The 24479-nt window shown below is 40.6% G+C and overlaps 2 non-coding genes across 2 annotated transcripts; both read right to left on the reverse strand.

Annotated features, from left to right (window-relative positions):
• Positions 1 to 108, reverse strand: LOC148577935 (small nucleolar RNA R71). Its single transcript, XR_015904184.1, has one exon. It is a non-coding gene; the product is annotated as a small nucleolar RNA R71 (small nucleolar RNA).
• A 23722-nt stretch (positions 109 to 23830) lies between these two features.
• LOC148577936 (small nucleolar RNA R71) lies at positions 23831 to 23938 on the reverse strand. The gene has a single exon (XR_015904328.1). It is a non-coding gene; the product is annotated as a small nucleolar RNA R71 (small nucleolar RNA).
• Between the last annotated feature and the right edge of the window lie 541 nt (positions 23939 to 24479).

A 24479-nucleotide genomic window follows, 5' to 3' on the forward strand; every position in this document is an offset into this window, starting at 1 on the left:
AAGCTTAGAGCTGATGTTCAAACCTTCAGACAGAAAGAAGGTGAATCTCTCTATGAAGCTTGGGAAAGATACAAACAGTTGACCAAAAAGTGTCCTTCTGACATGCTTTCAGAATGGACCATCCTGGATATATTCTATGATGGTTTATCTGAGCTATCAAAGATGTCACTGGACACTTCTGCAGGTGGATCCATTCACCTAAAGAAAACGCCTGCAGAAGCTCAAGAACTCATTGATATGGTTGCTAATAACCAGTTCATGTACACTTCTGAAAGGAATTATGTGAGTAATGGGACGCCTATGAAGAAGGGAGTTCTTGAGGTTGATACTCTGAATGCCATATTGGCTCAGAATAAAATATTGACTCAGCAAGTCAATATGATTTCTCAGAGTCTGCATGGAATGCAAGCTGCATCCAACAGTACTTAAGAGGCATCTTCTGAAGAAGAAGCTTATGATCCTGAGAACCCTGCAATAGCAGAGGTAAATTACTTAGGTGAACCTTATGGAAACACCTATAACTCAACATGGAGAAATCATCCAAATTTCTCATGGAAGGATCAAAAGCCCCAACAAGGCTTTAATAATGGTGGAAGAAACAGGTTTAGCAATAGCAAACCTTTTCCATCATCAACTCAGCAACAGACAGAGAACTCTGAACAAAATGCTTCTAATTTAGCAAATCTAGTCTCTAATCTATCTAAGGCCACTGTAAGTTCATGAATGAAACAAGGTCTTCCACTAGAAATCTGGAAGCACAAGTGGGCCAGCTGAGTAAAAGAATCACTGAAATCCCTCCTAGTACTCTCCCAAGTAATACAGAAGAGAACCCAAAAGGAGAGTGCAAGGCCATTGACATAAGCGCCATGGCCGAACCTGTGAGGAGAGGAGAGGACGTGAATCCTAAGGAGGAAGACCTCCTGGGACGTCCAGTGATCAATAAGGAGCGTCCCTCTGGGGAACCAAAGGACTCTGAGGCTCATCTAAAGACTATAGAGATCCCATTGAACCTCCTTATGCCCTTCATGAGCTCTGATGAGTATTCCTCTTCTGAAGAGAATGAGGATGTCACTGAAGAGCAAACTGCCAAGTTTCTTGGTGCAATCATGAAGCTGAATGCCAAATTGTTTGGCATTGATGCTTGGGAAGTTGAACCTCCCTTGTTCATCAATGAACTAAGTGATCTGGATCAACTGACATTGCCTCAGAAGAGACAGGATCCTGGAAAGTTCATAATCCCTTGTACCATAGGCACCATGATCTTTAAGGCTCTGTGTGACCTTGGTTCAGGGATAAACTTCATGCCCCTCTCTGTAATAGAGAAACTGGGAATCTATGGGGTGCAAGCTGCTAAAATCTCACTAGAGATGGCAGACAGCTCAAGAAGACAGGCTTATGGACAAGTAGAAGATGTATTAGTAAAGGTTGAGGGCCTTTACATACCTACTGATTTCATAGTCCTGGATACTAGAAAGGCAGAGGATGAATCCATCATCCTAGGAAGACCTTTCCTGGCCACAGCAAGAGCTGTGATTGATGTTGACAGAGGTGAAATAGTCCTTCAATGGAATGAGAACCCCCTTGTATTCAAAACTCAAGGATCTCCCTCTGCAACCATGGAGAGGAAGCAGGAAAAGCTTCTCTCCAAGCAGAGCCAACCAGAGCCCCCACAGTCAAACTCTAAGTTTGGTGTTGGGAGGCCACAACCAAACTCTAAGTTTGGTGTTGAACTCCCATATCCAAACTCTAAGTTTGGTGTTGGAGAGTCTCAACAAAGCTCTGCACATCTGTGAGGCTCCATGAGAGCCCACTGTCAAGCTATTGACATTAAAGAAGCGCTTGTTGGGAGGCAACCCAATGTTTATCTAATTCATATTTTTATTGTTTTTCATGTTTTCTTAGGTTAATGATCATGTGGAGTCACAAAATAAATATAAAAATTGGAAATGGAATCAAAAACAGCAGAAGAAAAATCACACCCTGGAGGAGCATATGCCTGGCGTTCAAACGCCAGAACAGAGCATGGTTCTGGCGCTGAACGCCCAAATGGGCAGCATCCTGGCGCTGAACGCCCAGAACAAGCATGGTTCTGGTGTTCAACGCCAGAAATGGCAGCAAATGGGCGTTGAACGCCCAAAATGGGCACCAACCTGGCGCTGAACGCCCAGAGTTGTGTGCAAGGGCATTTTACATGCCTAAATTGGTGCACGGATGTAAATGCCTTGACACCTCAGGATCTGTGGACCCCACAGGACCCACTCAGGATCTGTGGACCCCACAGGATCCACTCAGGATCTGTGGACCCCACAGGATCCACTCAGGATCTGTGGACCCCACAGGATCCCCACCTACCTCCACTCACTTCTTCTCACCACTCTCTTTCACACAACCCCAAAAACTCTCTTCCCCACTAAACCTTCACCAGTCACATCCATCTCCTCTTCCCCATAAACCTACCTCATAAACTCCACCTACCATCAAAATTCAAAACCAATTTCCCACCCAAACCCACCCATATGGCCGAACCTTTACCCCCCCTCCCTTCCCTATATAAAGACCTCCATTCTTCATCAAATTCACACAACACACCCCTCTACACTCCTCTTGGCCGAAACCTCATCTCCCTCTCCCTCTCCATATTTCTTCTTCTTCTTCTTCTTCTATTTCCTTTGTTTATTGCTCGAGGGCGAGCAATATTCTAAGTTTGGTGTGGTAAAAGCATAGCTTTTTTGTTTTTCCATTACCATTGATGGCATCTAAGACCGGAGAATCCTCTAGAAGAGGGAAAGGGAAGATAAAAGCTTCCACATCCGAGTCATGGGAGATGGAAAGGTTCATCTCCAAAGCCCATCAAGACCACTTCTATGATGTTGTGGCCAAGAAGAAGGTGATCCCTGAGGTCCCTTTTAAACTCAAAAGAAATGAGTATCCGGAGATCCGACATGAAATTCAAAGAAGAGGTTGGGAAGTTCTAACAAATCCCATCCAACAAGTCGGCATCCTAATGGTTCAAGAGTTCTATGCCAATGCATGGATCACCAAGAACCATCATCAAAGTAAGAACCCGGATCCAAAGAACTATGTTACAATGGTTCGGGGGAAATACTTAGATTTTAGTCCGGAGAATGTGAGGTTGGCGTTCAACTTGCCATACATGGAAGAGAACGCACGCCCCTACACAAGGAGAGTCAACTTTGATCAAAGGTTGGACCAAGTCCTTATGGACATATGTGTAGAAGGAGCTCAATGGAAGATTGACTCCAAAGGCAAGCCGGTTCAACTAAGAAGATTGGACCTCAAGCCTATTGCTAGAGGATGGTTGGAGTTTATTCAATGCTCAATCATTCCCACTAGCAACCGGTCTGAAGTTACTATAGACCGGGCCATCATGATCCATAGCATCATGATTGGAGAAGAGGTGGAAGTTCATGAGATTATACCTCAAGAACTCTACATGGTGGCTGACAAGTCCTCCACCATGGCAAGGTTAGCCTTTCCTCACCTCATTTGCCACCTATGCAATTCAGCTGGAATTGACATAGAGGGAGATATCCTCATTAAAGAGGACAAGCCCATCACTAAGAAAAAGATAGAGCAAGCAAGAGAGCCCAATCATGGAGCTCAAGAGGCGCAAAAAGCTCATTTCCATGAGATCCCGGAGATGCCTCAAATGCACTTTCCTCCACAAAATTATTGGGAGCAAGTCAACACCTCCCTAGGAGAATTGAGTTCCAGTATGGGACAACTAAGGGTGGAACATCAAGAGCACTCCATCATGCTCCATGAAATAAGAGAAGATCAAAAAGCAATGAGGGAGGAGCAACAAAGACAAGGAAGAGACATAGAAGAGCTCAAGGACATCATTGGTTCCTCAAGAAGGAAACGCCACCATCACTAAGGTGGATTCATTCCTTGCTTTTGCTTTCTTCTGTTTTTCGTTTTCTATGTTATGTGCTTATCTGTGTTTGTGTCTTCATTACATGATCATTAGTAGTTAGTAACTTTGTCTTAAAGATATGAATGTCCTATGAATCCATCACCTCTCTTAAATGAAAAATGTTTTAATTCAAAAGAACAAGAAGTACATGAGTTTCGAATTTATCCTTGAACTTAGTTTAATTATATTGATGTGGTGACAATGCTTCTTGTTTTCTGAATGTATGCTTGAACAGTGCATATGTCTTTTGAAGTTGTTGTTTAAGAATGTTAAATATGTTGGCTCTTGAAAGAATGATGACTAGGAGACATGTTATTCGATAATCTGAAAAATCATAAAAATGATTCTTGAAGCAAGAAAAAGCAGCAAAAAAAAAAAAGGGGCGAAAAAAAAATATAGAAAAAAAGAAAGAAAAAGAAAAAGCAAGCAGAAAAAGCCAATAACCCTTAAAACCAAAAGGCAAGGGCAAATAAAAAGGATCCCAAGGCTTTGAGCATCAGTGGATAGGAGGGCCTAAAGGAATAAAATCCTGGTCTAAGCGGCTAAACCAAGCTGTCCCTAACCATGTGCTTGTGGCGTGTAGGTGTCAAGTGAAAACTTGAGACTGAGCGGTTAAAGTCAAGGTCCAAAGCAAAAACTAAGAGTGTGCTTAAGAACCCTGGACACCTCTAAGTGGGGACTCTAGCAAAGCTGAGTCACAATCTGAAAAGGTTCACCCAATTATGTGTCTGTGGCATTTATGTATCCGGTGGTAATACTGGAAAACAAAGTGCTTAGGGCCACGGCCAAGACTCATAAAGAAGCTGTGTTCAAGAATCATCATACTGAACTAGGAGAGTCAATAACACTATTCGAACTCTGAGTTCCTATAGATGCCAATCATTCTGAACCTCAATGGATAAAGTGAGATGCCAAAACTATTCAAGAGGCAAAAAGCTATAAGTCCCGCTCATATGATTGAAACTATGTTTCATTGATAGTTTGGAATTTATAGTATATTCTCTTCTTTTTATCCTATTTGATTTTCAGTTGCTTGGGGACAAGCAACAATTTAAGTTTGGTGTTGTGATGAGCGGATAATTTATACGCTTTTTGACATTGTTTTTAGTATGTTTTTAGTAGGATCTAGTTACTTTTAGGGATGTTTTCATTAGTTTTTATGATAAATTCACATTTCTGGACTTTACTATGAGTTTGTGTGTTTTTCTGTGATTTCAGGTATTTTCTGGCTGAAATTGAGGGACTTGAGCAGAAATCAGATTCAGAGGTTGAAGAAGGACTGCTGATGCTGTTGGATTCTGACCTCCCTGCACTCAAAGTGGATTTTCTGGAGCTACAGAACTCGAAATGGCGCGCTTCCAATTGAGTTGGAAAGTAGACATCCAGGGCTTTCCAGAAATATATAATAGTCTATACTTTGGCCAAGAATTGACGACGTAAACTGGCGTTCAACGCCAGCCTTCTGCCCAAATCTGGCGTCCAGCGCCAGAAAAGGATCCAAAACCAGAGTTGAACGCCCAAACTGGCACAGAAACTGGCGTTCAACTCCACAAATGGCCTCTGCACGTGCTACACTTAAGCTCAGCCCAAACACACACCAAGTGGGCCCCGGAAGTGGATTTATGCATCAATTACTTACTCATGTAAACCCTAGTGACTAGTTTATTATAAATAGGACCTTTTACTATTGTATTAGACATCTTTTGATCATCTTAGGATCTTAGGATCATCTTTGGACGCCTGGTTCTTAGATCAGAGGGGCTGGCCTCTCGGCCATGCCTGGACCTTTCACTTATGTATTTTTAACGGTAGAGTTTCTACACTCCATAGATTAAGGTGTGGAGCTCTGCTGTTCCTCAAAGATTAATGCAAAGTACTACTGTTTTCTATTCAATTCTTCTTATTTCGCTTCTAAGATATCCATTCGCACCCAAGAACATGATGAAGGTGATGATTATGTGTGACGCTCATCATCCTTCTCCCCTATGAACGCGTGCCTGACAAACACTTCTGTTCTACATGAATTAAGCTAGAATGAATATCTCTTAGATCTCCTAACCAGAATCTTCGTGGCGTAAGCTAGAATGATGGCGGCATTCAAGAGAATCCGGAAAGTCTAAACCTTGTCCGTGGTATTCCTAGTAGGATTCAATGTTTGAATGACTGTGACGAGCTCCTAATTCGCGATTGCAGGGCGTTAGTGACAGACGCAAAAGGATAGTAAATCCTATTCCAGCATGATCGAGAATCGACAGATGAATAGCCGTGCCGTGACAGGGTGCGTGAGCATATTATTCACTGAGAGGATAAGATAAAGCCATTGACAAGGGTGATGCCTCCAGACGATTAGCCGTGCCGTGACAGGGCATTGGATCATTTTCCCGAGAGATGACCGAAAGTAGCCATTGACAGTGGTGATGTATCACATAAAGCCAGCCATGGAAAGGAGTAAGACTGATTGGATGAAGATAGCAGAGAAGCAGAGGTTCAGAGGAACGAAAAGCATCTCCATTCGCTTATCTGAAATTCCTACCAATGATTTACATAAGTATTTCTATCCCTATCTTATTATATTAAATTCGAAAACACCATTATCACTTTATATCTGCCTGACTGAGATTTACAAGGTGACCATAGCTTGCTTCATACCAACAATCTCCGTCGGATTCGACCCTTACTCACGTAAGGTATTACTTGGACGACCCAGTGGACTTGCTGGTTAGTTGTATCGAAGTTGTGACAATCATGAATTAAGATCAGAGCACCAAGCTTTGGAGCCATTACCAGGATTTGTTCAACGCTAGAAATAGCACACAGATGGGCGTTGAACGCCCAAAATAGGCACCAACCTGGCGCTGAACGCCCAGAGTTGTGTGCAAGGGCATTTTGCATGCCTAAATTGGTGCAGGGATGTAAATGCCTTGACACCTCAAGATCTGTGGACCTCACAGGATCACCTCAGGATCTGTGGACCCCACAGGATCCCCACCTACCTCCACTCACTCTCTTCTCTCTTCTCAATCATCCTCTATTCCCAATAAACACTCTTCCCTATTAACTCTTTACCACTCACATCCAAACACCCACTTTCCTTCAAAATTCAACATCTCTTTCCCACCCAATCCCACCCATATGGCCGAATACACATCTCCCTCCATCTCCTCCATATCTTCTTCTTATTCTTCTATTCTTTCTTCTTTTGCTCGAGGGCGAGCAACATTCTAAGTTTGGTGTGGTAAAAAGCATAGCTTTTTTGTTTTTTCCATAACCATTGATGGCACCTAAGGCCAGAGAAGCCTCTAGAAAGAGGAAAGGGAAGACAAAAGCTTCCATCAAGGGTCTATAGCTCAGTGGTAGAACATTTGACTGCAAATCAAGAGATCCCTGAGATACCTCAGGGGATACATTTTCTTCCACACAATTATTGGAAGCAACTAAGGGTGGAACATCAAGAGCACTCCATCATCCTTCATGAAAAGAGAGAAGATCTAAAAGCAATGAAGGATGCGCAGCAAAGACAAGGAAGAGACATAGAAGAGCTCAAGGACATCACTAAGGTGGACTCATTCCTTGTTCTTACTTTCTCTGTTTTTCATTTTCTATGTTATGTGCTTATCTATGTTTGTGTCTTCATTACATGATCATTAGTAGTAGTAACTATGTCTTAAAGTTATAAATGTCCTATGAATCCATCACCTCTCTTATAAAAAATGTGTTTTAATTCAAAAGAACAAGAAGTACATGAGTTTTAAATTTATCCTTGAACTTAGTTTAATTATATTGATGTGGTGACAATGCTTCTTATTTTCTGAATGTATGCTTGAACAGTGCATATGTCTTTTGAAGTTGTTGTTTAAGAATGTTAAATATGTTGGCTCTTGAAAGAATGATGACTAGGAGACATGTTATTTGATAATCTGAAAAATCATAAAAATGATTCTTGAAGCAAGAAAAAGCAGCAAAGAACAAAGCTTGCAGAAAAAAAAAATAGAAAAAAAAAATAGGCGAAAAAAAAAATAGAAAGAAAAAGAAAAAGCAAGCAGAAAAAGCCAAAAGCTCTTAAAACCAAGAGGCAAGAGCAAAAAGCCAATAACCCTTAAAACCAAAAGGCAAGGGCAAATAAAAAGGATCCCAAGGCTTTGAGCATCAGTGGATAGGAGGGCCTAAAGGAATAAAATCCTGGTCTAAGCGGCTAAACCAAGCTGTCCCTAACCATGTGCTTGTGGCGTGTAGGTGTCAAGTGAAAACTTGAGACTGAGCGGTTAAAGTCAAGGTCCAAAGCAAAAAAAGAGTGTGCTTAAGAACCCTGGACACCTCTAATTGGGGACTTTAGCAAAACTGAGTCACAATCTGAAAAGGTTCACCCAATTATGTGTCTGTGGCATTTATGTATCCGGTGGTAATACTGGAAAACAAAGTGCTTAGGGCCACGGCCAAGACTCATAAAATAGCTGTGTTCAAAGATCATCATACTGAACTAGGAGAATCAATAACACTATCTGAACTCTGAGTTCCTATAGATGCCAATCATTCTAAACCTCAATGGATAGAGTGAGATGCCAAAACTATTCAAGAGACAAAAAGCTATAAGTCCCGCTCATCTGATTGGAGCTATGTTTCATTGATAGTTTGGAATTTATAGTATATTCTATTCTTTTTATCCTATTTTGGTTTTCAGTTGCTTGGGGACAAGCAACAATTTAAGTTTGGTGTTGTGATGAGCGGATAATTTATACGCTTTTTGACATTGTTTTTAGTATGTTTTTAGTAGGATCTAGTTACTTTTAGGGATGTTTTTAATAGATTTTGTGTTAAATTCACATTTCTGGACTTTACTATGAGTTTGTGTGTTTTTCTATGATTTCAGGTATTTTCTGGCTGAAATTGAGGGACTTGAGCAAAAATCAGATTCAGAGGTTGAAAAAGGACTGCTGATGCTGTTGGATTCTGACCTCCCTGCACTCAAAGTGGATTTTCTGGAGCTACAGAACTCAACATGGTGCGCTTCCAATGGCGTTGGAAAGTAGACATCCAGGGCATTCTAGCAATATATAATAGTCTATACTTTGGCCAAGAATTGACGACGTAAACTGGCGTTCAACGCCAGCCTTCTGCCCAAATCTGGCGTCCAGCGCCAGAAAAGGATCCAAAACCAGAGTTGAACGCCCAAACTGGCACAGAAACTGGCGTTCAACTCCACAAATGGCCTCTGCACGTGCAACACTTAAGCTCAGCCCAAACACACACCAAGTGGGCCCCGGAAGTGGATTTATGCATCAAATACTTACTCATGTAAACCCTAGTAGCTAGTTTATTATAAATAGGACCTCTTACTATTGTATTAGGCATCCTGGATTGTATTTTTGATCCTGTGATCTCATTTAGGGGGCTGGCCATCACGGCCATGCCTGGACCTTCACTCATGTATTTTCATACGGTAGAGTTTCTACACTCCATAGATTAAGGTGTGGAGCTCTGCTGTTCCTCAAAGATTAATGCAAAGTACTTCTATTTTCTATTCAATTCTTCTTATTTCGCTTCTAAGATATCCATTCGCACCCAAGAACGTGATGAAGGTGATGATTATGTGTGACGCTCATCATCCTTCTCCCTTATGAACGCGTGCCTGACAAACACTTCCGTTCTACATGAATTAAGCTAGAATGAGTATCTCTTAGATCTCCTAACCAGAATCTTCGTGGCGTAAGCTAGAATGATGGCGGCATTCAAGAGAATCCGGAAAGTCTAAACCTTGTCTGTGGTACTCCGAGTAGGATTCAATGATTGAATGACTGTGACGAGCTCCGAACTCGCGATTGCAGGGCGTTAGTGACAGACGCAAAAGGATAGTAAATCCTATTCCAGCATGATCGAGAACCAACAGATGAATAGCCGTGCCGTGACAGGGTGCGTGAGCATATTATTCACTGAGAGGATAAGATGAAGCCATTGACAAGGGTGATGCCTCCAGACGATTAGCCGTGCCGTGACAGGGCATTGGATCATTTTCCCGAGAGATGACCGAAAGTAGCCATTGACAGTGGTGATGTATCACATAAAGCCAGCCATGGAAAGGAATGAGACTGATTGGATGAAGATAGCAGGAAAGCAGAGGTTCAGAGGAACGAAAAGCATCTCCATTCGCTTATCTGAAATTTCTACCAATGATTTACATAAGTATCTCTATCCCTATTTTATTATATTAAATTCGAAAACATCATTATCCATTTATATCTGCCTGACTGAGATTTACAAGGTGACCATAGCTTGCTTCATACCAACAATCTCCGTGGGATTCGACCCTTACTCACGTAAGGTATTACTTGGACGACCCAGTGCACTTGCTGGTTAGTTGTATCGAAGTTGTGACAATTATAAATTAAGATCAGAGCACCAAGCTTTGGAGCCATTACCAGGATTTGTTCGAGCCTGGAGATCACAATTTCGTGCACCAAGTTTTTGATCACCGTTGTCAATGGCTACCTTCCATCCTTCCAGTGAAAACTACGCTCACGCGCTCTGTCACAGCACGGCTAATCACCGGTTGGTTCTCGATCCGGTTGGAATAGGATTTACTATCCTTTTGCATCTGTCACTAACGCCCAGCCTTCAGGAGTTTGAAGCTCGTCACAGTCATTCAATCCTTGAATCCTACTCGGAATACCACAGACAAGGTTTAGACTTTCCGGATTCTCATGAATGCTGCCATCAGTTCTAGCTTATACCACGGAGATTCTGATTAAAGAATCTAAGAGATACTCATTCAATCGGATATAGAACGGAGGTGGTTGTCAGACACACGTTCATGGTTTGAGGAAGGTGATGAATGTCACAGATCATCACCTTCATCACAGTTAAGCGCGAATGAACATCTTAGATAGGAACAAGCGTGTTTGAATGGAAAACAGGAATACTTGCATTAATTCATTGAGACACAGCAGAGCTCCTCACCCCCAACAATGGGGTTTAGAGACTCATGCCGTCAGAAAATACAAAGTTTAGATCTAAAATGTCATGAGATACAGAATAAGTCTCTAAAAGTTGTTTAAATACTAAACTAGTAGCCTAGGGTTACAAAATATGAGTGGACTATGATGGATGATGCAGAGATCCACTTCTGGGGCCCACTTGGTGTGCTGGGGCCCACTTGGTGTGTGCTGGGGCTGAGATTTCGTGCAGAGGCCATTTGTGGAGTTGAAAGCCAGTTTTTATGCCAGTTTGGGCGTTCAACTCCAGTTTTTGATCCTTTTCTGGCGCTGGACGCCAGAATTGGGCAGAGAACTGGCGTTGAACGCCAGTTTACGTCGTTTATCCTTGTGCAAAGTATGGACTATTATATATTGCTGGAAAGCCCTGGATGTCGACTTTCCAACGCAATTGGAAGCATGCCATTTCGAGTTCTGTAGCTCCAGAAAATCCATTTTGAGTGCAGGGAGGTCAGAATCCAACAGCATCAGCAGTCCTTTTTCAGCCTGAATCCGATTTTTGCTCAGCTCCTTCAATTTCAGCCAGAAAAATACCTGAAATTACAGAAAAACACACAACTCATAGTAAAGTCCAGAAATATGAATTTTTCCTAAAAACTACTAGAATTAGACTAAAAACTAACTAAAACATACTCTAAACTATATGAAATTATCCCCAAAAAGCGTATAAAATATCCGCTCATCACAACACCAAACTTAAACTGTTGCTTGTCCTCAAGCAACTAGACAAATAAAATAGAAGACTAATATGTTGAGAAGCAATAATATCTCAGAGTTTTTGATTGAAGCTCAGATCCTAATTAGATGAGCGGGACTAGTAGCTTTTTGCTTCTGAACAGTTTTGGCATCTCACTTTATCCATTGAAGCTCAGAGTGATTGGCATCTATAGGAACTCAGAATTCAGATAGTGTTATTGATTCTCTTAGTTCAGTGTGATGATTCTTGAACACAGCTTCTTTATGAGTCTTGGCCGTGGCCCTAAGCACTTTGTTTTCCAGTATTACCACCGGATACATAAATGCCACAGACACATAATTGGGTGAACCTTTTCAGATTGTGACTCAGCTTTGCTAAAGTCCCCAATTAGAGGTGTCTAGAGTTCTTAAGCACACTCTTCTTTTTGCTCTGGACCTTGACTTTAACCGCTCAGTCTCAAGTTTTCACTTGACACCTTCACGCCACAAGCACATGGTTAGGGACAGCTTGGTTTAGCCGCTTAGACCAGGATTTTATTCCTTTAGGCCCTCCTATCCACTGATGCTCAAAGCCTTGGGATCCCTTTTTATTACCCTTGCCTTTTGGTTTTAAGGGCTTTGGCTTTTTGCTCTTGCCTTTTGGTTTTAAGAGCTTTGGCTTTTTCTGCTTGCTTTCTCTTTTTTCTTTCTCCTTTTTTTTTTTTTTCTGCAAGCTTTGTTCTTTGCTGCTTTTTCTTGCTTCAAGAATCATTTTTATGATTTTTCAGATTCTCAATAACATGTCTCATGTTCATCATTCTTTCAAGAGCCAACATATTTAACAGTCTTAAACAACAAATTCAAAAGATATATGCACTGTTCAAGCATTCATTCAGAAGACAGAAAGTATTGCCACCACATTTAACTAATTAGAATTTCTCTTATTAAAACTCGAAATTTTATTGCTTCTTATTCAAAAGATCTACTACTTTATTCATGTTTGCTGATGATGAGAAAAATAAACTATAGCTTAATTGGAGATAAAATCAAAATAGATACTAATTACTACTATATGACTCCTAAGGTAAAATTAAAATAAGAACAGTTATCACAGAGTTAAGGCTAAGATTAGAACCTAACAACCTTGAGGTTTGGGAAGTGGATGTTCCTCTAGTCTGTGAGGTGCTTGGTCCTTCAAGAGAGAATTTCTGGCGCTTCAGTTCCTTTAAATCACGCCCTTGCTCCTCTTGGAGTGGGTTGTTTTCCTTTAGGGGCCATGATCTTAGTGATCACGGATAAGCACACCAAACTTAGAGCTTTGCTTGTCCTCAAGCAAAAGAAAAAGAAGGAGATGGGTAGAAGGAGAGCTCCTCCCCACCATCCTGGCGTTTGAACGCCCAAACACTGCCTGTTTTGGGCGTTCAACGCCCAAATGCTGCTCTCCTGGGCGTTCAACGCCCAGTTGTTGCCCTTTTCTGGCGTTGAACGCCAGATAGCTATCCTTACTGGCGTTCAGCGCCCACTGGATGCCCATTTTGGGCGCTGAACGCCCAAAATGGCCTTCACTGGCGTTTTCTTGCCAGTAAGCTCCTGTAACCCTGTAAACTTATGCAAATGATTCTTTACCTTAGTGTCAGTGAACTTTATATAAACAAATAAAAATAAAAATAGGGCAAAATGCTTAGAGGATTGTTACCCCATGGCTGGGTTGCCTCCCAGCAAGCGCTTCTTTATTGTCTTTAGCTGGACCTTGCTGAGCTTTTTAATCTAGCTTCAGCCTTGAGCATTCTTGCTCAATGTTGCCTTCAAGATAATGCTTGATTCTCTGTCCATTGACAATGAACTTCTTATCAGAATCAATATCTTGAAGCTCCACATAACCATATGGTGACACACTTGTAATCACGTATGGTCCCCTCCACCGGGATTTCAGTTTCCCGGGGAATAGCCTGAGTCTAGAGTTAAACAACAGGACCTTCTGTCCTAGTTTAAAGATTCTAGATGACAGCTTTCTGTCATGCCATTTTTTTGATTTTTCTTTATAAAGTTTGGCATTTTCGAAAGCTGTGAATCTGAATTCCTCTAGCTCATTTAGCTGGAGCAATCGTTTTTCTCCTGCTAATTTGGCATCTAAGTTTAGGAATCTGGTTGCCCAATAAGCTTTATGTTCCAGTTCCACGGGCAGGTGACATGCCTTACCATACACAAGTTGGTATGGAGAGGTCCCTATAGGGGTCTTGAATGCTGTTCTGTAAGCCCACAGAGCATCATCCAAGCTCCTTGCCCAATCCTTTCTTCGGGTATTTACTGTCCGTTCCAGGATTCTCTTTAATTCTCTGTTAGAGACTTCAGCTTGCCCGTTGGTTTGTGGATGATATGGAGTGGCCACTTTGTGGCGAATTCCATACCGAACCATGGCAGAGTAAAGCTGTTTATTGCAGAAGTGAGTGCCCCCATCACTGATTAACACTCTAGGGACACCAAACCTGCTAAAGATATGTTTCTGGAGGAACTTCAGCACTGTTTTAGTATCATTGGTGGGTGTGGCAATAGCCTCAACCCATTTTGATACATAGTCAACTGCCACCAGAATATAAGTGTTTGAGTATGATGGTGGGAAAGGTCCCATGAAGTCAATTCCCCATACATCAAACAACTCTATTTCCAAGATTCCTTGTTGAGGCATGGCGTAACCATGAGGCAGATTACCAGCTTTTTGGCAACTGTCACAATTACGTACAAATTCTCTGGAATCTTTATAGAGTGTGGGCCAATAGAAGCCACATTGGAGGACCTTGGTGGCTGTTCGCTCACCTCCGAAATGGCCTCCATATTGAGATCCATGGCAATGCCATAGGATTCTCTGTGCTTCCTCTCTGGGGACACACCTACGGATAATTCCGTCTGCACATCTCTTAAAGAGATAGGGTTCATCCCACAAGTAGTACTTTGCATCAGTAATTAGTTTCTTTTTTTGTATTCTATTGTACTCCTTGGGTATGAACCTTGCAGCTTTATAGTTTGCAATAACGGCAAACCATGGTGCTTCCTGAATGGCAAATAGATGCTCATCAGGGAATGTCTCAGAGATCTCAAGGAAGGGGAGGGACGTCCCTTCCACTGGCTCTATCCGGGACAGATGATCAGCTACTTGGTTCTCTGTCCCTTTTCTGTCTCTTATTTCTATATCAAACTCTTGCAGAAGCAATACCCATCTGATGAGCCTGGGTTTTGAATCCTGCTTTGTGAGTAGATATTTAAGAGCAGCATGGTCAGTATACACAATCACTTTTGATCCTACTAAGTATGATCTGAACTTGTCAATGGCGTAAACCACTGCAAGTAGTTCTTTTTCTGTGGTTGTGTAATTTTTCTGGGCATCATTTAGAACGCGGCTGGCATAATAAATGACATGCAGAAGCTTGTCATGCCTCTGTCCCAATACTGCACCAATGGCATGATCACTGGCATCACACATTAACTCAAATGGCAATGTCCAGTCTGGTGCAGAAATGACTGGTGCTGAGACCAGCTTAGCTTTCAGCGTTTCAAACGCCTGCAGGCATGCTGTGTCAAACACAAATGGCGTGTCAGCAGCTAGCAGATTGCTTAGAGGTTTTGCGATTTTTGAAAAATCCTTTATAAACCTCCTATAGAATCCTGCGTGCCCCAGAAAGCTTCTGATTGCCTTAACATTGGCAGGTGGTGGTAATTTTTCAATTACCTCTATTTTTGCTTGATCCACCTCTATTCCCTTGTTTGAGATCTTATGTCCAAGAACAATTCCTTCAGTCACCATGAAGTGACACTTTTCCCAGTTTAAAACTAGGTTGGTTTCTTGGCATCTTTTCAAAACAAGTTTCAGGTGATCAAGACAGGAGCTGAATGAGTCTCCATATACTGAGAAGTCATCCATGAAGACTTCCAGAAATTTTTCCACCATATCAGAGAAAATAGAGAGCATGCATCTCTGGAAGGTTGCAGGTGCATTGCATAGCCCAAAGGGCATCCTTCTGTAAGCAAACACTCCGGATGGACATGTGAATGTTGTTTTCTCTTGATCCTGGGGATCTACTGCAATCTGGTTATAGCCTGAGTAGCCATCCAAAAAGCAGTAATAATCATGACCTGCTAGTCTCTCTAGCATCTGGTCTATGAATGGTAAAGGAAAATGATCCTTTCTGGTGGCTGTATTGAGCCTTCTGTAGTCAATACACATGCGCCACCCTGTAACTGTTCTTGTAGGAACCAGTTCATTTTTTTCATTATGAATCACTGTCATGCCTCCCTTTTTTGGGACGACTTGAACAGGGCTCACCCAGGGGCTATCAGAAATGGGATAAATAATCCCAGCCTCTAGTAATTTGGTGACCTCTTTCTGCACCACTTCCTTCATGGCTGGATTTAGCCGCCTCTGTGGTTGAACCACTGGTTTGGCATTATCCTCCAATAGGATTTTGTGCATGCATCTAGCTGGGCTTATGCCCTTAAGGTCACCTATGGACCACCCAAGAGCTGTCTTGTGTGTCCTTAGCACTTGAATAAGTGCTTCCTCTTCCTGTGAATTTAAAGCAGAGCTTATGATCACTGGAAAAGTGTCACCTTCTCCTAGAAATACATATTTCATGGATGGTGGCAGTGGCTTGAGCTCTGGTTTAGGAGGTTTTTCCTTTTTCAGAAGAAAGTTCAGAGGCTCTTTCATGTCCCCTGAATCCTCCAAATCAGGCTGAACATCTTTAAAGATGTCTTCCAACTCTGATTCGAGAATCTCAGCCATGTTGATCTCTTCTACCAAAGAGTCAATAAGGTCAACTTTCATGCAGTCTGTTGATGTGTCTGGATGCTGCATGGCTTTGACAGCGTTCAACTTTAACTCGTCATCGTTGACTCTCAGGGTTATTTCCCCTTGTTGGACGTCAATGAGGGATCGTCCAGTTGCTAGGAAGGGTCTTCCTAGAATGAGAGTGGCACTCTTGTGCTCCTCCATTTCCAGCACAACAAAGTCAGTGGGAAAGGCGAATGGCCCAACTCTGACAATCATGTCCTCAATCACGCCTGATGGGTATTTAGTGGAGCCATCAGCAAGTTGGAGACATATTCGGGTTGGTTTAACTTCTTCAGTTAAGCCAAGCTTCCTGATAGTGGATGCAGGTATTAGGTTGATGCTTGCCCCAAGATCGCATAAAGCTGTCTTGGTGCAATCACCTTCTAATATGCATGGTATCAGAAAACTCCCAGGGTCTTTAAGCTTTTCAGGAAAGCTTTTCAGAATGACTGCACTGCATTCTTCAGTGAGGAGAACTCTTTCTGTTTCTCTCCACTCCTTTTTATGACTCAAGATCTCTTTCATGAACTTGGCATAAGAAGGTATTTGCTCAAGTGCCTCTGCAAATGGAATCTTTATTTCAAGAGTCCTTAGATAATCTGCAAAGCGAGCAAATTGCTTATCCTGCTCCTCTTTCCGGAGTTTTTGAGGATAAGGTATCTTGGCTTTATATTCCTCAACCTTAGTGGTTAAAGAAGCCTTTTTAGAGGGGATGTTATCAGCACTTATGTGTGTCTGATCCCTCTCTGGCAATTGCATACCAGAGTCAGAAGCTGGAGTGACGTTAGATGCCAACTCACTATCTGTTCCTGGCGCCTGAACGCCAGAAATGTGCCCCTGTTGGGCGTTCAGCGCTGGATTCTGCCCCATTTGGGCGTTCAACGCCAGATTCTTGCCCATTTCTGGCGTTGAACGCCAATCCTGCCTTGTTTCTGGCGCTGAACGCCAGTTTTGGGCATGGTCTGGGCGTTCAGCGCCAGCCTTCCACCTGTTTTCTGGCGTTTTAGTGCCAGAATTATTTTTCCCTGGGCTCTTACTGTCCTCAGGGGAATCTTTGGTGGGTTGCTCATTTCTTGAATTTTTGATGCCTTGAGGTGGGGTATTTAATGTTTTCCCACTTCTTAATTGAACTGCTTGGCATTCTTCTGCTATTTGCTTTGATAGCTGCTGCTTTGTTTGCTTAAACTGTTCTTCCATATGCATATTAGCTATCCTTGTCTCCTGTAACCTGTCTTTGAATTCAGCTAGCTGCTTTGTTAGAAAATCTAATTGCTGATTGAATTCAGCAGCTTGTTTTACAGTACTGAATTCAGCAGTTACTGTTTTAACCTCTTCATTCATGGAAGGGTTGCTGCTTAGATACAGATGCTGATTCCTGGCAACTGTATCAATGAGCTCTTGAGCCTCTTCAATTGTCTTTCTCATATGGATAGATCCACCAGCTGAGTAATCTAAAGACATCTGAGCTCCTTCTGTAAGCCCATAGTAGAAGATGTCTAACTGAACCCACTCTGAAAACATTTCAGAGGGGCATTTTCGTAGCATCTCTCTGTATCTCTCCCAGGCATCATAAAGAGATTCATTATCTCCTTGTTTAAAGCCTTGGATGTCCAGCCTTAGCTGTGTCATCCTTTTTGGAGGGAAATATTGATTCAGGAATTTTTCTGTCAGCTGTTTCCATGTTCTTATGCTGGCCTTAGGTTGGTTATTTAACCACCTTTTAGCTTGATCTTTTACAGCAAATGGAAACAGTAATAGTCTGTAGACATCCTGATCTATTTCCTTATCATGTACTGTGTCAGCAATTTGTAAAAATTGTGCCAGAAACTCTGTAGGTTCTTCCTGTGGAAGACCGGAATACTGGCAACTTTGCTGCACCATGATAATGAGCTGAGGATTCAACTCAAAGCTACTAACCCCAATGGAGGGTATGCATATGCTACTCCCATACGAAGCAGTAGAGGGGTTAGAATATGACCCCAAAGTCCTCCTGGACTGTCCATCTCCACTTATGTCCATGATGGATCTATGGATATAACTTGGACTGATTTACCTTTTTATTTATTTTATTTTATAAGAAGTAAATACTTAAATAAAATAAAATAACTAAAAAGAATTTGAATTTAAAATTTTTTTTTTAAATTTTTTTTTTTAAATTTTTTTTTCGTAAAAAAAATTAAAAATAATTATTTAAAAAAAATGAAATTTTTTGAAAAAGAGGGAAGATATTTTCGAAAATTCGAGAGAGAGAGTTAGTTAGGTAGTTTTGAAAAAGTTAAGAAACAAACAAAAAGTTAGTTAGTTAGTTGAAACAAATTTTGAAAAGATAAGAAGTTAGGAAGTTAGAATAGATATTTTGGAAAAGATATTTTTTTTTGAATTTAGTGAGGAGAGAGAAAAACAATAAGATAGTACAAGATTTAAAATTTTTAGATCTAATGCTCCTTGTTTTCGAAAAATTTGGAGGGAAAACACCAAGGAACACCAAACTTAAAAATTTTAAGATCAAGACACAAGGAAACTCAAGAACACTTTGAAGACTCACAAGAACACAAGAACATGAAGGAAGAACACCAAACTTAAAATTTTTAGAAAACCAAACCAAAATTTTCGAAAATCAAAGGGGAATTAACAAGAAAACACCAAACTTAAAGTTTGGCACAAGATTTAATAGAAAAAAATATTTTTGAAAAAGAAGGTTTTGAAAAGTGTATAAAAGAGTCTAACCCAATCAAATTAATGTTCTAGCCAAATGAGTTATGGGACCTTCAAAAATTTTAAGAAAGATTATTTTTGAAAACACCAAACTTAAAGTTTGGCACAGGATTTAATAGAAAAATTATTTTTGAAAAAGAAGGTTTTGAAAAGAGTATAAAAGAGTTTAACCCAATCAAATTAATGTTCTAGCCAAATGAGTTATGGGACCTTCAAAAATTTTAAGAAAGATTATTTTTGAAAACACCAAACTTAAAGTTTGGCACAGGATTTAATAGAAAAATTATTTTTGAAAAAGGTTTTTTTTTTTTTAAAATATGATAGCCAATTATCATGAACATAAACACCACGTTCTAAATAACTGAGCTATAAGTTTAAAGTATTTTAACAAGGGTTAATTAATAAAAGACTCTAAACCAAAAAGAAAGATTTTTCCTAATCTAAGCAACAAAATAATCCGTCAGTTGTTCAAACACGAACAATCCCCGGCAACGGCGCCAAAAACTTGGTGCACGAAATTGTAATGTTACTGTTCACATTACTCTCTTACAACTTCGCACAACTAACCAGCAAGTGCACTGGGTCGTCCAAGTAATACCTTACGTGAGTAAGGGTCGAATCCCACAGAGATTGTTGGTTTGGAGCAATCTATGGTTATCTTGTAAATCTTAGTTAGGAAGTCAATTATGTTTATCAATTGAATTATGAATAACCAGTAGAGCATAAATTAAAAGTTACTTGTTGTGTAGTAATGGAGAATATGTTGGAGTTTTGGAGATGCTTTGTCTTCTGAATCTCTGCTTTCCTCTGTCTTCTGATTCACGCACGCACGTCCTCCTATGGCAAGCTGTGTGTTGGTGGATCACCGTTGTCAATGGCTACCTTCCATCCTTCCAGTGAAAACTACGCTCACGCGCTCTGTCACAGCACGGCTAATCACCGGTTGGTTCTCGATCCGGTTGGAATAGGATTTACTATCCTTTTCCATCTGTCACTAACGCCCAGCCTTCAGGAGTTTGAAGCTCGTCACAGTCATTCAATCCTTGAATCCTACTCGGAATACCACAGACAAGGTTTAGACTTTCCGGATTCTCATGAATGCTGCCATCAGTTCTAGCTTATACCACGGAGATTCTGATTAAAGAATCTAAGAGATACTCATTCAATCGGATATAGAACGGAGGTGGTTGTCAGACACACGTTCATGGTTTGAGGAAGGTGATGAATGTCACAGATCATCACCTTCATCACAGTTAAGCGCGAATAAACATCTTAGATAGGAACAAGCGTGTTTGAATGGAAAACAGGAATACTTGCATTAATTCATTGAGACACAGCAGAGCTCCTCACCCCCAACAATGGGGTTTAGAGACTCATGCCGTCAGAAAATACAAAGTTTAGATCTAAAATGTCATGAGATACAGAATAAGTCTCTAAAAGTTGTTTAAATACTAAACTAGTAGCCTAGGGTTACAAAATATGAGTGGACTATGATGGATGATGCAGAGATCCACTTCTGGGGCCTACTTGGTGTGCTGGGGCCCACTTGGTGTGTGCTGGGGCTGAGATTTCGTGCAGAGGCCATTTGTGGAGTTGAACGCCAATTTTTATGCCAGTTTGGGCGTTCAACTCCAGTTTTTGATCCTTTTCTGGCGCTGGACGCCAGAATTGGGCAGAGAACTGGCGTTGAACACCGGTTTACGTCGTTTATCCTTGTGCAAAGTATGGACTATTATATATTGCTGGAAAGCCCTGGATGTCTACTTTCCAACGCAATTGGAAGCATGCCATTTCGAGTTCTGTAGCTCCAGAAAATCCACTTTGAGTGCAGGGAGGTCAGAATCCAACAGCATCAGCAGTCCTTTTAATAGTCCATGCACGTGCAAATATATAATAGTCCATGCTTTGGCCAAGAATTGACGACGTAAACTGGCGTTCAACGCCAGCCTTCTGCCAAATCTGGCGTCCAGCGCCAGAAAAGGATCCAAAACCAGAGTTGAACGCCCAAACTGGCACAGAAACTGGCGTTCAACTCCACAAATGGCCTCTGCACGTGCAACACTTAAGCTCAGCCCAAGCACACACCAAGTGGGCCCCGGAAGTGGATTTATACATCAAATACTTACTCATGTAAACCCTAGTAGCTAGTTTATTATAAATAGGACCTCTTACGATTGTATTAGACATCTTTGGATTACCTTATGATCCTTTGATCACGTTTCAGGGGGCTGGCCATCTCGGCCATGCCTGGACCTTCACTTATGTATTTTCAACGGTAGAGTTTCTACACTCCATAGATTAAGGTGTGGAGCTCTGCTGTTCCTCAAAGATTAATGCAAAGTACTACTGTTTTCTATTCAAATCTTCTTATTTCACTTCTAAGATATCCATTCGCACCCAAGAACATGATGAAGGTGATGATTATGTGTGACGCTCATCATCCTTCTCCCTTATGAACGCGTGCCTGACAAACACTTCTGTTCTACATGAAATAAGCTAGAATGAGTATCTCTTAGATCTCCTAACCAGAATCTTCGTGGCGTAAGCTAGAATGATGGCGGCATTCAAGAGAATCCGGAAGGTCTAAACCTTGTCTGTGGTATTCCGAGTAGGATTCAATGATTGAATGACTGTGACGAGCTCCTAACTCGCGATTGCATGGTGTTAGTGACAGACGCAAAAGGATAGTAAATCCTATTCCGGCATGATCGAGAACCGACAGATGAATAGCCGTGCCGTGACAGGGTGCGTGAGCATATTATTCACTGAGAGGATAAGATGAAGCCATTGACAAGGGTGATGCCTCCAGACGATTAGCCGTGCCGTGACAGGGCATTGGATCATTTTCCCGTGAGATGACCGAAAGTAGCCATTGACAGTGGTGATGTATCACATAAAGCCAGCCATGGAAAGGAATGAGACTGATTGGATGAAGATAGCAGGAAAGCGAACAGATATCCACCTTTTGTATTGTATGTTGTTTTTCATATGCATTCTTGAATTCTTAGTGCGTAAGCATTAAAGAATTCTAAGTTTGGTGTCTTGCATGTTTTCTTTGCATTAAAAATTTTTCAAAAATATGTTCTTGATGTTCATCATGACATTCAAAGTGTTCTTGGTGTTCATCTTGACATTCATAGCATTCTTGCATGCATTCATTGTTTTGATCTAAAAATTTTATGCATTGCATAATTTTCATGTTTTTCATAAAAAAAATTCAAAAATCAAAAAAATATCTTTCCCTTTTTCTCTCATCAAATTCGAAAATTGAGTTGACTTTTTCAAAAATTTTTAAAAAATCAAATTGTTTCTCATGAGTCAAATCAAATTTTCAATTTGAAAATCTTATCTTTTTCAAAATCTTTTTCAAAAAATCAAATCTTTTCCAAAATTCTTAGTTATTTTCGAAAATTAAAAAAATATTTTTCAAAAATATTTTTCTTATTTTTATACCAAATTTTCGAAAATAACTTAAACAATTAATGTTTTGATTCAAAAATTTGAAGTTTGTTACTTGCTTGTTAAGAAAGATTCAAACTTTAAGTTCTAGAATCATATCTTGTGATTTCTTATGAATCAAGTCATTAATTGAGATTTTAAAAATCAAATCTTTTTCAAAACTAATTTCAATCATATCTTTTCAAAAATATCTTCTTATCTTATCTTTTTCAAAAATATCTTTTCAAAATATCTTTTCTAACTTCCTAACTTCCTATCTTTTCAAAATTTGTTTCAACTAACTAACTACTTTTTGTTTGTTTCTTAACTTTTTCAAAACCACCTAACTAACTCTCTCTCTCTCATTTTCGAAAATATCTCTTCCCTTTTTCAAAATTTCTTTTTAATTTATTAATTATTTTAATTATTCAAAAAAAAAATTTTCGAAAAAATACTAACAAATTTTCAAAAACCAATTTTCAAAAATCACTAACTCCTTTTCAAAATAATTTTCGAAAATTATCCCTCTCCCATCTCATTCTATTTATTCATTCATATCCTAACATCTCATCTCACATTCCAATCCTCACAGTTGTGTTTCTTCCTTTACATCACATCCTTTATCTCCCCTTCTTCTTCTACTTACAAAGGGATCCCTATACTGTGGTATAAAGGATCTCTATTATTATTATCATTTTTCTGGCCATTCTTCCTTGTCATATGAGCAGGAGCAAGGATAAGAACATTCTTGTGGAAGCAGATCCAGAACCTGAAAGGACTCTGAAGAGAAAATTAAGAGAAGCTAAAATACAACAATCCAGAGATAACCTTTCAGAAATTTTCGAACAGGCAGAGGAGATGGCAGGCGAAAATAATAATAATGAAAGGAGGATGCTTGGTGACTTTACTGCACCTAATTCCAATTTACATGGAAGAAGCATCTCCATTCCTGCCATTGGAGCAAACAATTTTGAGCTGAAACCTCAATTAGTTTCTCTAATGCAGCAGAACTGCAAGTTTCATGGACTTCCATCTGAAGATCCTTTTCAGTTCTTAACTGAATTCTTGCAGATATGTGAGACTGTAAAGACTAATGGAATAGATCCTGAAGTCTACAGGCTCATGCTTTTCCCTTTTGCTGTAAGAGACAGAGCTAGATTATGGTTGGATTCTCAACCTAAAGACAGCCTGAACTCTTGGGATAAGCTGGTCACGGCTTTCTTAGCCAAGTACTTTCCTCCTCAAAAGCTGAGCAAGCTTAGAGTTGATGTTCAAACCTTCAGACAAAAAGAAGGTGAATCTCTCTATGAAGCTTGGGAAAGATACAAACAGTTGACCAAAAAGTGTCCTTCTGACATGCTTTCAGAATGGACCATCCTGGATATATTCTATGATGGTTTATCTGAGCTATCAAAGATGTCACTGGACACTTCTGCAGGTGGATCCATTCACCTAAAGAAAACGCCTGCAGAAGCTCAAGAACTCATTGACATGGTTGCTAATAACCAGTTCATGTACACCTCTGAAAGGAATCCTGTGAGTAATGGGACGCCTATGAAGAAGGGAGTTCTTGAGGTTGATACTCTGAATGCCATATTGGCTCAGAATAAAATATTGACTCAGCAAGTCAATATGATCTCTCAGGGTCTGCATGGAATGCAAGCTGCATCCAACAGTACTCAAGAAGCATCTTCTGAAGAAGAAGCTTATGATCCTGAGAACCCTGCAATAGCAAAGGTAAATTACTTAGGTGAACCTTATGGAAACACCTATAACTCAACATGGAGAAATCATCCAAATTTCTCATGGAAGGATCAAAAGCCCCAACAAGGCTTTACTAATGGTGGAAGAAACAGGTTTAGCAATAGCAAGCCTTTTCCATCATCAACTCAGCAACAGACAG

The sequence above is a fragment of the Arachis ipaensis genome, chromosome B1 (genome assembly GCF_059453495.1).
Source record: "Arachis ipaensis isolate K30076 ecotype BB chromosome B1, ASM5945349v1, whole genome shotgun sequence".
In the NCBI taxonomy this organism is placed as follows: Eukaryota; Viridiplantae; Streptophyta; class Magnoliopsida; order Fabales; family Fabaceae; genus Arachis; species Arachis ipaensis.